At 43.1% G+C, this 14,856-nt stretch overlaps 1 long non-coding RNA gene across 1 annotated transcript; it reads left to right on the forward strand.

Moving 5' to 3' along the window:
• Positions 1-490: 490 nt before the first annotated feature.
• Positions 491-12,675, forward strand: LOC111838894 (uncharacterized). The gene is made up of 3 exons (XR_002836986.1): positions 491-725; positions 11,914-12,054; positions 12,257-12,675. It is a non-coding gene; the product is annotated as an uncharacterized lncRNA (long non-coding RNA).
• Positions 12,676-14,856: the final 2,181 nt, after the last annotated feature.

Genomic DNA, 14,856 nt, shown 5'->3' on the forward strand with positions numbered 1-14,856 from the left:
GTGTTTATCACACCGACACCGCAAACCTATACCTCATCCTCATATTACACAACTTATGATAAATTATTTATCATCACGACTTTTTATTCTTACTGTATATTGCGCTGCCTTGTCCTGTATTGAGCTGCTCTTTGTCCAATCCCCGAATACACGGGGTAATAAGAACTCGAAACTTGAATCCAACAACTAATAAGCGGAAGATGCGATACAGTTAGCTATGTGACATTTAGTCAGTCACAGTAATAATGCCGTATGATCTTTGCATACAGCTTCTGATATTGTCCAATTGTGCTAAAACTAGAGACGTTTGTTTTAAAAATATTTTATTCCTCCCCGCTACGTTCTGAATTTCGATCACTGCAGTTAAAAGCTTAAATGGGTACTTAAAATGGTCTCACGCTAAATCATTCTATTTGCTCAGCAAAAAAACTCTATCTAGAACTTACAGTCTGCATTATTTCTAATTATATAGTCGGATTATTAATGAAGAAGGAAGCTGCAGTTTGTCACCGTGGAGAGCTGGCACCCTGTCATACTACTGAGAGCCAGCCATTAATTTACCCGCTCTTCTGTGCCCCCTCCACCCCAACTCCTTCCCCCACAGAAACCATGGGAGAGCTGGTTGTATGCAGAACCGGGACCTGAAGGTGACTGATGCGTGTTAACCTCCCTCTGGGGGGGTGCAGGAGTGCTCAGTGCCAACCCAGCCTGGCAGCCGCCCAAGGGTAAGCCTCCCTCCACCGAGCCCAGTTTAGTCACTGCAGGGCTACGGAGGTGTCCTTGAACAGCAGCGATTCTCCTTAACGAAGGCGGTAGGCAGACTGCTGTATCCTCCGGCTATTTCCCCAGCAGCATTAGCCTCCATTAATTGCATTCCACTCCGAATTCGTGGGCCAGGTTCTACCTGGTGAGGACCGCCATATCTGCATAGTAAGCGAGACATGGTAGATAGGGGGTAAAGATCTAAATCCCGGGACACCTGCCAGGGGACGGCCACAAGTTTCGCATAACAGCACCTTCCCCAGCTATGAGAAAACTGTCGCCCAGCTGTCATCGCTGCCCCCTGCTGGGCAGACGCTGGTCGCACTGGTCACCGGGCCGCAGGGCAGACTTCCTCAGGCAGTGCGGATGCTGCCTGTCTCCTCTCATAGGGAGAATAGTGGTACCTCTGGTTCCAGTGTCTGTCAATGATTTTGGGCTTGTTAGGGCAGCTGTCTGAGAGACACCTGTGCCCCCTTGTTTGTCCTGGAGCTGTTGATACAATTTCTACATGACTCCAGATGCATTCATTTAATCGAATACATTCAAAGCTGAAGGCAAAATCTAGGTTGCCATTTAAATTGCAAATCTTATTACCAGTACTACTGGATGAGCAGTTGGATCAATGTATGACTAGTAGACTTTGGTGTTGCTAGGATCTTAAGAAATCCGGGGCTTAGCCCAGCAACCAAATCTGTCCCAGGGTTCTCAAACCGACAGCACGATTGTTGAAACATATGAGCTAAACAAATCATTCGTGGCTCCAGTCTGCTTGTAGATATCCTGAAGCATTCGTATCTTGCTCGCTCAAAAAATACGAACCTGCAGATCACCGAAATAAGCACCTATATATAGCACATAATGTGAATAAGCAGGCAGCCACAGTCAGTATCTCGCTGTGAGTTTGTAGGCTTTCTCACTGTCCTCGTCCACTCATACTTGACAGACAGATCTCAGTGCGCCGCAATCCGCATAAACCATGAAAGCGAAAAGCACAAACACAAGTGCAAGTCGCAGACCTCCAGATCAGAAGAGCTTCACTCTACTGGATGCTTTTAAACTGAATTCTCATGCAATACGTTTAGTTACAGCTATATGCAAATGTTTGAAGCCTAGTGCGTTTATTTTTGTTTTGGATGGAGAGAGGGCATTTGTTTAAGAAGGGTGTTCATTTCTCAAGCATATTTAGCATTACAACAATTTATTCCATCCTTGTTGCCCACTTGCATTGACGCCTGATGCATTTTAAAGAAGCTTTATGTTTAATAAGGAAGTATTCTGCTGCAATCGCCAGTAGAATTACAACATACAGTATGCAAGACCTTCTTTGGACATGTGGCCTGGGGGATAACATTTAAAGGATTGTAGGTCTCAAGGCTGGCATAATTTGTGGGTTCTGAGTTACTGGGTGTAAAGCAAATTGGAAAACGAAAAATGGAAATGTAGAAATTACTGAGAACTGTCAGAAAAAAAATCAATACAGATAAACCTGGTTACTAGGCTGTCTTTCTCAAAACCTCCCCAACACCAAGGAGGCCATAAAAGGTCGGAAAGTCTGGACAATTCCAAGGGCCCCTGTCACTCAGGGGCCCTAAAAATTTGGAGCAAAATTGGATTGGTCTAGGTTGGGGGCCCGATATACTATGTTTTCATGGGGCCAAAATTCTCTAGCAGTGCACCTGCCCAAGAGACACTCACAGGCAATGACAGTACAAAAATTATTTTTAGTAAAAGTCCTTGAGAAGTCATAGCCACCACAATGAACAAAATGGCCTATGTGGAATATATTCTGGACTCAAGATACACATCTACTTGCTAGAATTGAATTTATTTGAAAGAGATTGTTTATTGATTGATATCCTGATTATCATTACTGCTGTAGACCTTGAATTTCATCTGGGTTTTTGAAGGGCTCCTTTTATTTAAACTGTGACTTGTGTATCACAGACGATGGAAATGTCAAGCGTGGGACCGGGGGTTACGGATGGGAGTCTGGGGTCCATCGCCGCCAGCGGATGAAGGGCCTTCTGAAATGGATGCGCCAGCCACTTTAATGCCACTTGACTCCGCTCTCCTTTCAGTAGCCAAATTTAATCTGTCCCCGTCTGCCCCTGGGTAATGACCAAATTTACATTTTAATTGCAGATAGATACAGATGAGGCCCTCGTGTGCTCTGTCGGGGAACCTGGCGAAGCGCGTGTGCGCACGCACGCGTGTCCGTCCGTCTGTGTGCAAGTACGTTGAAGTGAAACCCAAACGCTTAATTAGACGCAGCCTATAATTTGCCTCTAAACACCTGTGTTTCCCGTCTAGTGGACTTCAACTCCCGGTCGTCTCTGATTGGTGGACAGTTGCTGTGGTAGACTGTAGCTCGCCTGGGCTCCTGGCTTTCATATGTGCTAGAGAAGCAGCTCAGCGTTTCAAAAGGGCAGTCTTGTTTCCTAGCATGCATCTGTGGTGCAGTGGAGTGATTTAATAGGAGTTATTTGGGCAATTCTCCAGAGGGTCCTCTAATTGCCCTGCGCTCAGTGGGATAACAGTGAGATTGAATTATTACCACCTGCATCCATGAATCACACATCACATATCAATGACTCTGGCGGGCCAGCCTCTGTGCTACAGAACCACTGAATTCAATTTTTTGTTTTTTGTTTACGCCCTAAAGAGCCGTTTGCTGTCACTAGCAATCCTTGTTTGCAGGAGCTGTGATGGCCTCCCCTCTGCATCTACGATGCTACCTTCCAGCCAAATTTGTTCCAGAACTGTAATCTGCTAGCAATTTCCTTTTTATCAGCTTAACAGCTGTCCTGCTGTACTTGTTAATAATACTTAGTCCATATGTGTGGCATAAATTCTGTTAATTCACTCAAAAGTATCGCAAATCATTAACGCTACAGAAAACCCAAGTGCTTGCAGCGCCATTGACTGAACAATGACACTCAATTGACGCTCACAGAGAAGACTAATGGGGCTATGCATCTGTGGCCACACAGTAAACAACGAGGGTGACTTTGTGATGATTCGTAGGACTGTTGGGGTTACCCATTAAGTGCTTTGTTTTATGAAATTTGGTGACTCAATCATCAGCACTCAGCCCAAAGCTTTCCTGGACATATACTACCAAAGAAAAGATGACATTCTAATGGAGTATATTAAGGAATATCATCCCGAACAATGTAGGTCTTGGGTGGCTTTATCTACAATGGAAAATTTCTACGATGGGTGAAATTCTACTATGGGTCACACAAAACAGAAGGTGAAAATCACTAGTACTGTATTCTGCTGTGTATTTTTCTAAATGACTCAGAATGTCATAGGCAGAAGTCCCAGCCACACCCATTATCGTTATCTCACGTTGATTGTAAACAAACAGAGAGTATCCGACTAGCTGGAGGTGATTCTGTGAAAATATTAGAGCAGCATGCACGACAGGTGAAGGCTGCCTGACATCAGTCCACAGCGTCATTCTAAACCTGATCTTAATTGCAAAGTAACAGCTGCTGCCCTCTAGAGGACAGTGAGATACCAGACACAGGTTGTCTACTTCATACTAAATGAAAATTTCATTTGACTCATAAAGATATATAGTTATTTACATTTTATTTATTTAGCACACACTGTTGTGCAAGGTAACATATAGCTGGACGGTTGAGCCAATCCCTGGAGGTTAGAGGTCGTGCTCAAGGCCCAGAATGGGAAATTACTCTTTGAACCAGCAACCTTTCAATTGCAGACCCAGAGTCCTGACTAGTAGGACCACACTTTGCTTCTGGAGCAATTGCAAAATACCAACAGCTCCCCAGCTACTATAAAGGGTCAAACTGACCTTGAGGTTGTAATTGTAGTTATTTATCACACCTCTACCCTTTTACTTGTTATTTTTAATTATGTTTTCTTACTTTACTGGATATACTTACCCTACTCGTTTTTTTTCATCCATCCATCCAACCATCAAATTGCTTATCCAGCACAAGGTCACAGTATGTACTTCAAAAGAAATGACATCAGGTGACATGTAGCAAAAAGAAAGGGTATATAAGCGAAGGTGCGCTCGTCAATGAACACAACTCGTAGTTTAATTCAGGAGTATCCTTGACCTCCAATGGCAGGTTGTAACCACAGCAACAGACCTGAAAAAAGCCATCACAAATTTCGTAGGTAGCATCGTAAACATGGAAACAGTATAAAAGGCAAAATCAATAAGAAAAATATTTTCACACACTCGTCAGGCTTCAAAGACACATTGCACAAGAGTGCATCAAACTGATAAGACATTTATCAGAGCATGAATCAGGATATGGGCAAATTACAGTTAATAGATATAAGCTCTAACTGAGCTCTCACTGACATGCAAAGTGGCTTGTATTAGATGAAAAATTCTAAGATGAAACTGAAGGTGATAAGGAAGTTAAAATAAAGACCAGTATTTCCTTCTGTGTTGTGAGAAGAACTGCGGGTTGAGGCAATAACTGTCAAAGAAACAGAGGGCATCCATCTTTGACCCAAATAGCATCATCCAGTGAAAGACCGATCGCAAAGCCCTTGGCGGTAGAATATCTACTGGGAAAGCAACATCTTTACTTGGGGATTTGGTGAAAATAGATTATGGGAAGCTATTTGTCTTGACACGTCCATCTTGGAATTCCCTGGTGCAGAGCAGGTCATCTCCAGGTTAGGGGTCTCTGACAGAAGATGCCACAAGACGCCATGTCACAGTATCAGTGTTCCTTGGTTACTTCGGGAATGCATCGATGCATTCAGAGCAGCAGTGAGAAAGCTTCCAGTTTTCGGTAAAATGGCAGTTCAAGGCCTTTATCTCTGACTGAGGGCTTTACTGTATTATTGTTTTATTTATTGGGTGAAACACTCTTGATTTGGGAGTCCTTTGATTCATTCAGCGGAGATTGACTATTTTCCTCCAAAACAAACTATGCCGTGAGAAAGATTGAAATAATCAAACACTTCTCTAAAAAAAAAAAAGGGTAGTTTTCGGTGTAATAAAATGACACTGGCAACTGATATCTGGAGCCCTTTTATGAAAAAAACGTTGGTTCTCCATTAAGCTTGGAGGAAATGTTATTTTGGATGGACTGTGGTTATCCAACGGAAGAATAGAGCTGTTTTATCTAGTACATGGCAAACAAGCCAGACAGATATCAAGAAATCAAGTTTTTATTGAATGCAGATGTTGAGCTAAACATCTTCAACAAATGCCCACACTTGGGTAAAAATGACAACCAGCTCATTCAAAGGCTTGTTGACAGTGTTTTTTTTTTGGCTAATGGAGATCCATGTAAGAAAAGGCAACAAATGTCACAACTGATCATTTCTCCCTTCCTGTGAACCTGGCCAAGGAAATGCAATGGAAAGGAACAAGCCAAGATGGAAAAAAATCAATAAGAACAGAGAGGAAGCTGAGACACATATTTTTGTTGTTCCAAATTGCAAAGCACAATCTCTCCACTCCCACGGTGAATGAATGCAAGCCCAGGACAAAAGGTTCTGCTGCTCAGAAAAGGACAAAGGAGGGAACCCGGAAAGCTCTGCAGCACTCTGAAATATGTGCTGGACATTGTGGCCCAGGCAGCATGCAAATGACCCGAAGGCAGCAACACGTACTTTGGATCTCTTTACAGACAGTGCACAAGCAAAGACATGCCTTCCTGCAGGCATCAGGCAAGCCGTGCCAGGGAATTTCACAGGAAATGATACTGTATGAACTTAAGTAGTGCCATCAAGAGCCACGACGAGAACCGCAGAAAATACCAGTTTGCCTGGTGCGGCATCTATAAAACACGGGACCCCAGGACAAAGTGCAGTGTTTCATCCTCTAGCAAATGTACTACATCGTCATACAATGTGGGAAATGCACAAAGGAAAAACAACAAAAATGCCATTGAAAATAAATGCATTGCAAACTCATTTTTTTCTTTTGCAAATGGTAAACTACCACCAGTAACAAATCACAAATACCTTACGGTCTGAGATTGTGTTGTAAAGTAATTCATAACCATAATTTTCTACTCGGCCCCAACCCAAGCCAAAAAATATTACAGATTTAATAAGACCAAGCAGTTAAATTATTTCAAGTATAATCTATATATTAAACAATTAGCTAAATAGTAACTATTCAACAGCTTTTCATTCTGCCTTTGTCCTCACAAGCCAAGGACAATAAGGTTTCATAATATCTTTTCCATAAAAATATATTTAATGTTTGTATTATTTAATACTTTGGACTCCATACAGAACAAATATCATAATTGCTAAGTAAATCTACATCGCTTTTTTATTCCCTGAAAATAAATGCAAATTATAGGATTTCTAACACTCCCCCAATGTGCAATAAATCAACGCCACTTTGATTAAATCAGACTGGTTATGATACAACAAAGCAATAGTAAGAATAATTTATCACACATTAGGGGAATCCAGAGCAGCTCATGCAAACGACATGAGAAGAATGTGCAAAACATTTGCACACAAGCGGGTTAGGAGCCTGTTTCACACACCCCAAGACCCTGAAAGTGTGAGGAGACCCCACCAAGCCACTGTGCCGCCCCATGGCATTTGTGTGTGTGTGTGTGGGTTATGTATATATTACATTGTGGGGAACAAATGTCCCCACAATGTGATAAAAATGTTATTTTGACTTTGTGGGGACATTTTTTCAATTCCCACAAAAGGAAATTCAAATTGAATCTAATCTAAAAACTAAAGATATCTTGTATTTGATTTAGTTACGTATGGTTATGGTTAGGGCTTGGTAGGGGTTCATGTTGGGATTAGAGTTTTCCCCATAGAAATGAATGGAGAGTCCCCACAAAGATATAATTATGAACCTGTGTGTGTGTGTGTGTGTGTGTGTGTGTGTGTGTGTGTGTGTGTGTGTGTGCATGGGCCTGCACCCTGTCATCAATGGGCATCCTGTTAAGGATTCCCCTGCCTTGTACCCTACGCTGCCTGAGACCCTGCACTGGATAAATGGCTGGAAGATGCATGAATAATTGTCTATTCCCCAACCACTACTCTTAATACAATCGGACAATTTCCTTCATGTAAATAATTAGGCATTTGTAGGACATTTTACGGTTTTTAAATGTGTTAGTTGTGTATTGACAGGTTTGCCCACTGCTTCCCTTATATTAGACATTATAATGTCACCAGTGTAGCCTGAAGCGCTGGGAAAACCCCAGATGGTGACTAACATGATTTTAGGGCAGGTGAGCAAAGGTCGCTAGAGGTGACAGACTGGCTCTCAGCTGAAGGTGGGAATGCCACCTGGGGCGTGCTTTGAGATGAGGCTCATGTCACCTAGGTCATCAGATCTGGAGTCCCTGTCAGATAGGGAAGGCCAGTCTGAAACCCCCCATCAAACCTGTGCTGCGTGTCCTCTGGAGACACCAATGGGAGGGGTTAAGAGAGTGCATGGTAGAGGTGTGTGTATGTGGGGGTGCCTTTCTGGAAGGACGTTTCCCTACTTTCAACAAAGGATTGAGCTTTTTAAGCGGAGCTTTATAAAAGCACTTTGTGAATCCTAAATTTAGGGTTGATTATGGTTCTGCCATCTACTGAGGAGTTAATAAAATTGATAGTGTGGTGAGTTAAAACCCAAGACTTTGTGTTCTTCTACAACCCCCTATACAACAACATTATAGAGGTGTTCATTTGATAAAATACATAATTGGTTACTTACTTATAAAATGATTTCAATATCGTTAGTGACTATAGGAAAACCTTAGGAACCATAACGGTGAGCTTTTTATGTCTGGGTAATCATTCAATTTCTTTTGGGAAAGTGTTCTCTGAAAGAATTGGATTGCAAATGTGTATACATTGTTTTTAACATAAAAACATTGTAAAAACAAACATGCAAAATTAAGAGGTGTGTGGTTAATTCTTAATGTTTTCCTTAATGTTCACAGGCTTGTAGCACTAGATACATTTCATTGAAATTACTGCCAGGATTGAGTTTAATGGAAACCCAAATGATGCTGAACGTGCACAAGGGCTCCAAATGTCACCAAACTTCATTCAAAACTGGGCCCAGCCAGGCACAACAAGAAGGGAGGACCTAGCCAAGCCCCCCTCTGAGACCCAGGACCAATAGACAGCCATCTTTCCGCATTTGCAATTTCTAGGAGCAAGCTGATAGGGCAACTTAAAAAGCCTGTAGGGCCATCAGATGTGTATCCCAGTCACTGCCAGTGCTGAGGCTTGAGGCTTCTAGCCATTGCTATAGCTGATAAGACTAGATAACCTCTTTTACAGTAAAAATGTACTTTCCCAATTTATTCCTGAGACAGCTGTATCTCTCGCCTGCTATTACATCTACCTAGTGTAACGTTTTGGATGAAGCCTAAATAATTCAGGGGGATTCCACATATGATATATCCAGATCATGTACTGGTGCTCTGTGCAGGGTTGGGGGCTGACATCACTGGCAGACGAAATGCAACGTGGCGTTTTTTTAAACAAGTTTAAGTGAAGCCTTTATTCATATTAACTTGCATAGCTAATAGGTTACATGTATACATATATACATGTATACACATATATATAGTATGTGCTGGATACTGCCTCAAGCAATTTAAGCAATGCACCTAGATCAAGCGTCGTCTGATTTGCCTTGGGAAATTTACCTGCCAATTAGATCACCAGTACTTCATAGGAATGTCGAGGCCCCATGTTGTTGGGCGTGCCACCACTGAGCTCTGCCACCAGATGGCGCTCTTCATGAAGGAAGGTGTTTTCCATTTTGCATGCTCCAGGTAGACCTGTGGTCCAGCAGTGTGTTTTGGCAGTGTGGAAGTGAGTTTGGGAGGTCTGTCTCTGTAACATGGGGGGGGGGTTAGGAATAAAGTGGAGAACTGACTCACTCGTTTCACGTGACACAGCCCTTCACTGTGGCCCTTCTCTGACCCACCACCCATTTTTTATACCTTGTTTCCAAAATGGCTGCCTTTGTTTTTGTTCCTCCCCACGAGTTTTGTTAAATCCAGCCCCAATCCTGTGTCCAAATAAAGTCCCCATTCTTTCCACCCATCTCCATGTCATGTGGTTCTCTTCTGCCATCCTGCCCAGAGCAAATCTTGCAGTCAGGTTCCTAAAGTGAGGTATGATGCAGTTTGACCCGGAGATCGCTAGGTTTACTATAAAAATAAAGAGTTCATGATGACAGGGTAATCTCATATTAAATGTATTTTGTCCCTGAAGTGAAAAGCAGGTCTTATCATCAAGTGCTTAAGCATTCGTCAATGTAAATTTTGCCTTGAAACTCAATTTCTGCTCCTAATATTAAGCTTTTAAACAAAATATGTATACATCGTTAGTTATCCTATCGCTGCACATCTGTAGCTTCTCTGGAGGTCCCTTCTAATCTAACCTTAAATGCTTTTTTGCTTAGATCTCCAACTTTTCAACTCTAAGTGTTGTTTAATGGCAGGAAATAGACAATTTACCTTGAGAGGCTTGAACTTTAATTTTTTTTGATTAAGGGTTTAAGACAGAGATGTATTTAAACTAAAAGCACAAGAATATAAAAGTGAATTCAGGAAAGGAAATGTTGCAGACCGTTCGTCCCAAGTGTTCACTCTGACAAGTCCATCTCCATGGAAACATGAATCACACAAGCAAACATTGTAATCATGTTGTGCATTCTCCCCCCCGTCACTCCCCATGCTGACCTCAGTTTGCCCAGCCAGGCTGGCTCCACGAGCAAGCCGCCCAATGAGCTCGCATGGGGGGTGGCCGTGTAGATTAGGAGTAGGGAGCCTGTGAGACTGGCCTGAGTTACAACTCTGACGCTACCAGGGAACAAGTGCACCCTCCAGTCCAGGGAAGCGGGAAGTTCCACGGCCCGGAATTCATCACGCAGAACCAAGCCGCAAATAAAAATGTGTGTTTCCCCAGCGGTGTAGCAAGCAGCAGGGGAAAAAAAAGACAGAACGGAACTGAACCGGACATCGTGTCTCAGTGGTTAACAGCTAAATGTGTAACGTGTCGAGCGCAGGGCGTTTCACAACAGGCAAATTTAGCTGACAAGCTCTAAAACACGTATATATGTACACATGGGACAGCCTTGAGTATCATTTTGAAGATGGAAACTTTCCCACTTTGATTACCCATTTTAACTCAAAACACTATATCAAACGTCCAAGCAGTCTGATATATTTTGTTGTCTTTGGAAACGTCTTAGGGGGACTCAAAATAATTACGTGCACGCAAGACTGACCACTTGCAAAAAAAGAAACCTTGTGTAAGTCCTGCAGTTACAGTAAAAATTACCTCACTGTTGTGGAGCCTTGATTAGATAAATTTAATGAACATCATTTCAGGGTTGATTGTGTGGTTCGTAGTCAGCATAAGCCCCGTACTGATTGGGGAATTACGCCAGCATTTGCAGGCATGTCCTGCCTAAGGGTATCACCACTCTTTAGTGTCCTTCAGCTTGTTATTTAACCCGAGCTACTCCAGTTAAATGTGAACAGGGAGTAACTGCAAGCTGCCGCCGACGAAGAGGCGACTATACGAATCGCAATAACTATCACTGAGAAAACCTCCATGCGGTCGTCTGCGTTTGATTTTGACTTTGTGAGATTTCAGTTAATTATACTTTGATATCATTTTTTCAGTGGAATTCCCCTTCAAAAACCTTCTCCTAGCAAGTCATTATTACACAGGTACACTTCACAGACATGGTCATGTCTGCTTATTTCCTCATGCTTTTGCCTGCTATATCGCTTTTCATTACAAAATAATTAGCTGAATAAATTCCAGTAGGTAAAAGCATTAGCAGAATTAATTATTTATCTTTAATTTTGACACGGTGACCTTTCAAAAGAAAGTCACATTCAGTACAAAGATAACCAAAAACACTATTAATACTATTAATACAATTAATATAAGGCTGACGCTTCCAGGCCTAATTAATCTTTTGTGTTTGTTTGACTTTGAATTTTTTTTAACGATTTGTATGTTATCATGTGTTTCTTAATCTGTGTCATTGCTGTCAATCAAGAGCTGTTCATGCAACATCTAATGACCATTTTTCTTTATCTCTCAGCAAGGTCGAGTTTATTGTGGCACAGTGTCATTCTTTAGGCCAGATATTGTAATTATCTTCCTAATTGTTTATTCATTGTTTCTCGGCAGTAATGTTCCAAGCAAGGAAACAGAGCAAGCAAGCATCCTGGAATGGACGAAACCCCGGCAGTGATGTAGAAGGTTACATTACCCTAGTCTGTCGTCATCCTGATTGGCAGGCTTTGGCCACTATACCCGGAGTGGAACAGGGTGAGCGATTTGAGGCACTACAGGTTGTGTTAGTGCTCATATTTGAGGTACAGTGATACTGAATAGTTGCATACTTAACGTATCATGTTAAAAAAAGTCAAAGAATTGCTCCTTTTGGTTGGCTCCTTAAATCCCAGATTGTTAATGCTTCCCTCTCCCCCACAATAAATTGAATCCATTCATTCCATTCCTATTTTCCCAGAACTGCTTTATCCATGTAGTGTCACAGCGAGCCTGGAGCCTGTGACTGTCCTGGGATGCACAGTGCATGAAACAGAAGACATTCAGGACACAACACCAGCCCGAAATGAGGACACACAAAGGGCAATTTAGACACCTGTTTACGTAAATGAGTTACGTTTCATATAATTGTAAATGCAGACTTTCACAATCAATGGTTATTTTTCCGCTGTGGCTTTCTCTGTGGGCTAGTTCTCCTGCTGAGAGTCTGTATTCTATTAAGAAGGACACTCCAGAAAGGCTGTGCGATGTTTCCTTGTTCTGAAGCGCCGGAGGGAACGCGGAGACTCTCGAGAGGAGCTAATCACACATGGCGGCGTTCGGCACGGGCCGCGTGTTTGATGAGGGAATCAATAGCCTTAATAATAACCTTTTCTCTGATGGCTGTGTTCTCCGTGGTTGAGAGGGAGCTGCCCCCCCAGGGATCCGCACCGTTAGGGCCTTGGGCTCTGCAGGCACGCCGCTTATACGTCGTCCTTTCCGATGTCTGGGAAACTTCGCTACAAGTTTGCTGCCGAAGCTGACTAGGGGAATGCCTCGGACTGCTAGCTATAGTGCATCAAATGGGGAGGAAGTTGGGTTAGAATTCTGTGGCTCGTCTTCTGTCCCGCCTTGCCCAACCAACAGGGAACATTAGAACATGAGAACATTATGAACAAAGGCTTTGTGTGAGTTTCTGCGAGGGGAGGGGTGGGGGGTACGCTGATCTTTCAGATGTCTTCCACCAACATTGCCCCTCAAGCAGTACAATTTAACACCCTTTCAATACTGGCAAGGCATTTCAGGTGAAATGTTACCGACGCATCATGTCTGGATTGAGCCCGATGAGGAGTAAGCAGGGGGTGAAACTCTGAATCCAGGTATTAGAATAATTGCCAAGATTGGAGGGCAGGTCACTTTACCAGCCTGTGAATCAAACAGACTCTGAACTCTATGTGTGTGGGTGTATATATGCATTTATGTTAAATTTAGAAAGTTGATGTAGTTGTGCTTGTGTGTGCCTCTGTGTTTGTGTGTGTCTGCATGTGTGTGCAAGTCTCCCCTCGACTCGCTCTTACACTGATATCCCGCATAGCGGCTTTGATCTCAGACTCCAATAGGGAATCAAAGATCATTTGGATTTTCATCAAAAAACAGTAGGAGATCACTGCTATCAAAATTCCTATCTCGCAATGGTGCCTTTCCCTCCTTACCTCTCCCTGCCCTTCTGCAGAGGTGGGAAGTTCAGGTCCCGAAAGTACAAATCCAGACCAAGATTTTGTTTCAACCAACCAGTTCAGTATAAAGAGTCACAGTCACAGAGTAACTCAACTGGTTGGCTGAAACAAAATCATAGCCTGGATTTGTACTTTCTGGACCTGAACTTCCCACCTCTGCCGTTCTGTATACTCTTAGTGCCCAGTACTCCTGCTCATTAGTGCAAACAGAGTTTACAGAGAATGGTATGATAAAAAAATACAACTGGGGCAGTTCTGTGGCTGAAAACACCTTGTTAATGAGAGAGGTCAGGTAATGGGAAGGCAGAAATAACAGCTCAGAACGACATTGGTGTGCGGAAAAGCTTCTCTGAATGCACGACTCTTCAATCCTTGAAGTGGTTCTGCAAACAAACAAGAGTTCAGCCTGGTTCTACATGGATACAGACCCTTAATTGCCATCTTAAATGCCATGAATTTTCCCGGGGAACTAATGGTTTGTGGGACAGTAACATTAATCAAGGGACCCCCCTGACCAGCAAAGTTCATTGTTGGCATGTTTCGCGGTGGGCCTGTCCGGGGTTAGCCCAGCCCAGCATAGAAGTACCTAATAAAATGGCCACTGTGAGCGGCTCTGACTTAAGTCTGTTGCCTTTGTTGAGATGTCATTACTACTATTAACTTTAATTAAGATTAGCGTTAAAGAATTTATAGTTGGCACGTCAGATTTTAAGTCAGTCAATCAGGATTTCCCCACATTCACTCTGTCTCTGTCAAATTTACATGCTGATTTTCCCTCTCCTGACAGGGGAGCTGAAAATCTCTGAGACCTATGACTCTTGAGAGAAATGTGTATCCCAGTGAGGCCAACACAGAGTCAGCTGGAGGTGCTGGCTAAAAGTGAAAGCAAGTATTCTAAAATTATTTTCCATCCACATGAGTACTAATGTCCCACTGAGAAAATGCTAAGGAATATTCTATCATTTACAGTACCTCTCCCTCTAATCTCAAACCAATACCTTATTGCAGGGTTTCCCAACCCGGTCCTTGGGGACCCCTGGACAGTCCATGTTTTTTCCTCCCTGGGAGGGAGCAGAAATGTGGATGGTCTGCGAGGGACTAGAAATGTGGACGGTCTGGGAAGGAGCAGAAATGTGGATGGTCTGGGAGGGAGCAGAAATGTGGATGGTCTGGAAGGGAGCAGAAATGTGGACGGTCTGGGAGGGAGCAGAAATGTGGACGGTCTGCGAGGGACTAGAAATGTGGACCGTCTGGGAAGGAGCAGAAATGTGGATGGTCTGGGAGGGAGCAGAAATGTGGACGGTCTGGGAGGGAGCAGAACTGTGGATGGTCTGGAAGGGAGCAG

Source organism: Paramormyrops kingsleyae, chromosome 2 (genome assembly GCF_048594095.1).
Source record: "Paramormyrops kingsleyae isolate MSU_618 chromosome 2, PKINGS_0.4, whole genome shotgun sequence".
Classification (NCBI taxonomy): domain Eukaryota; kingdom Metazoa; phylum Chordata; class Actinopteri; order Osteoglossiformes; family Mormyridae; genus Paramormyrops; species Paramormyrops kingsleyae.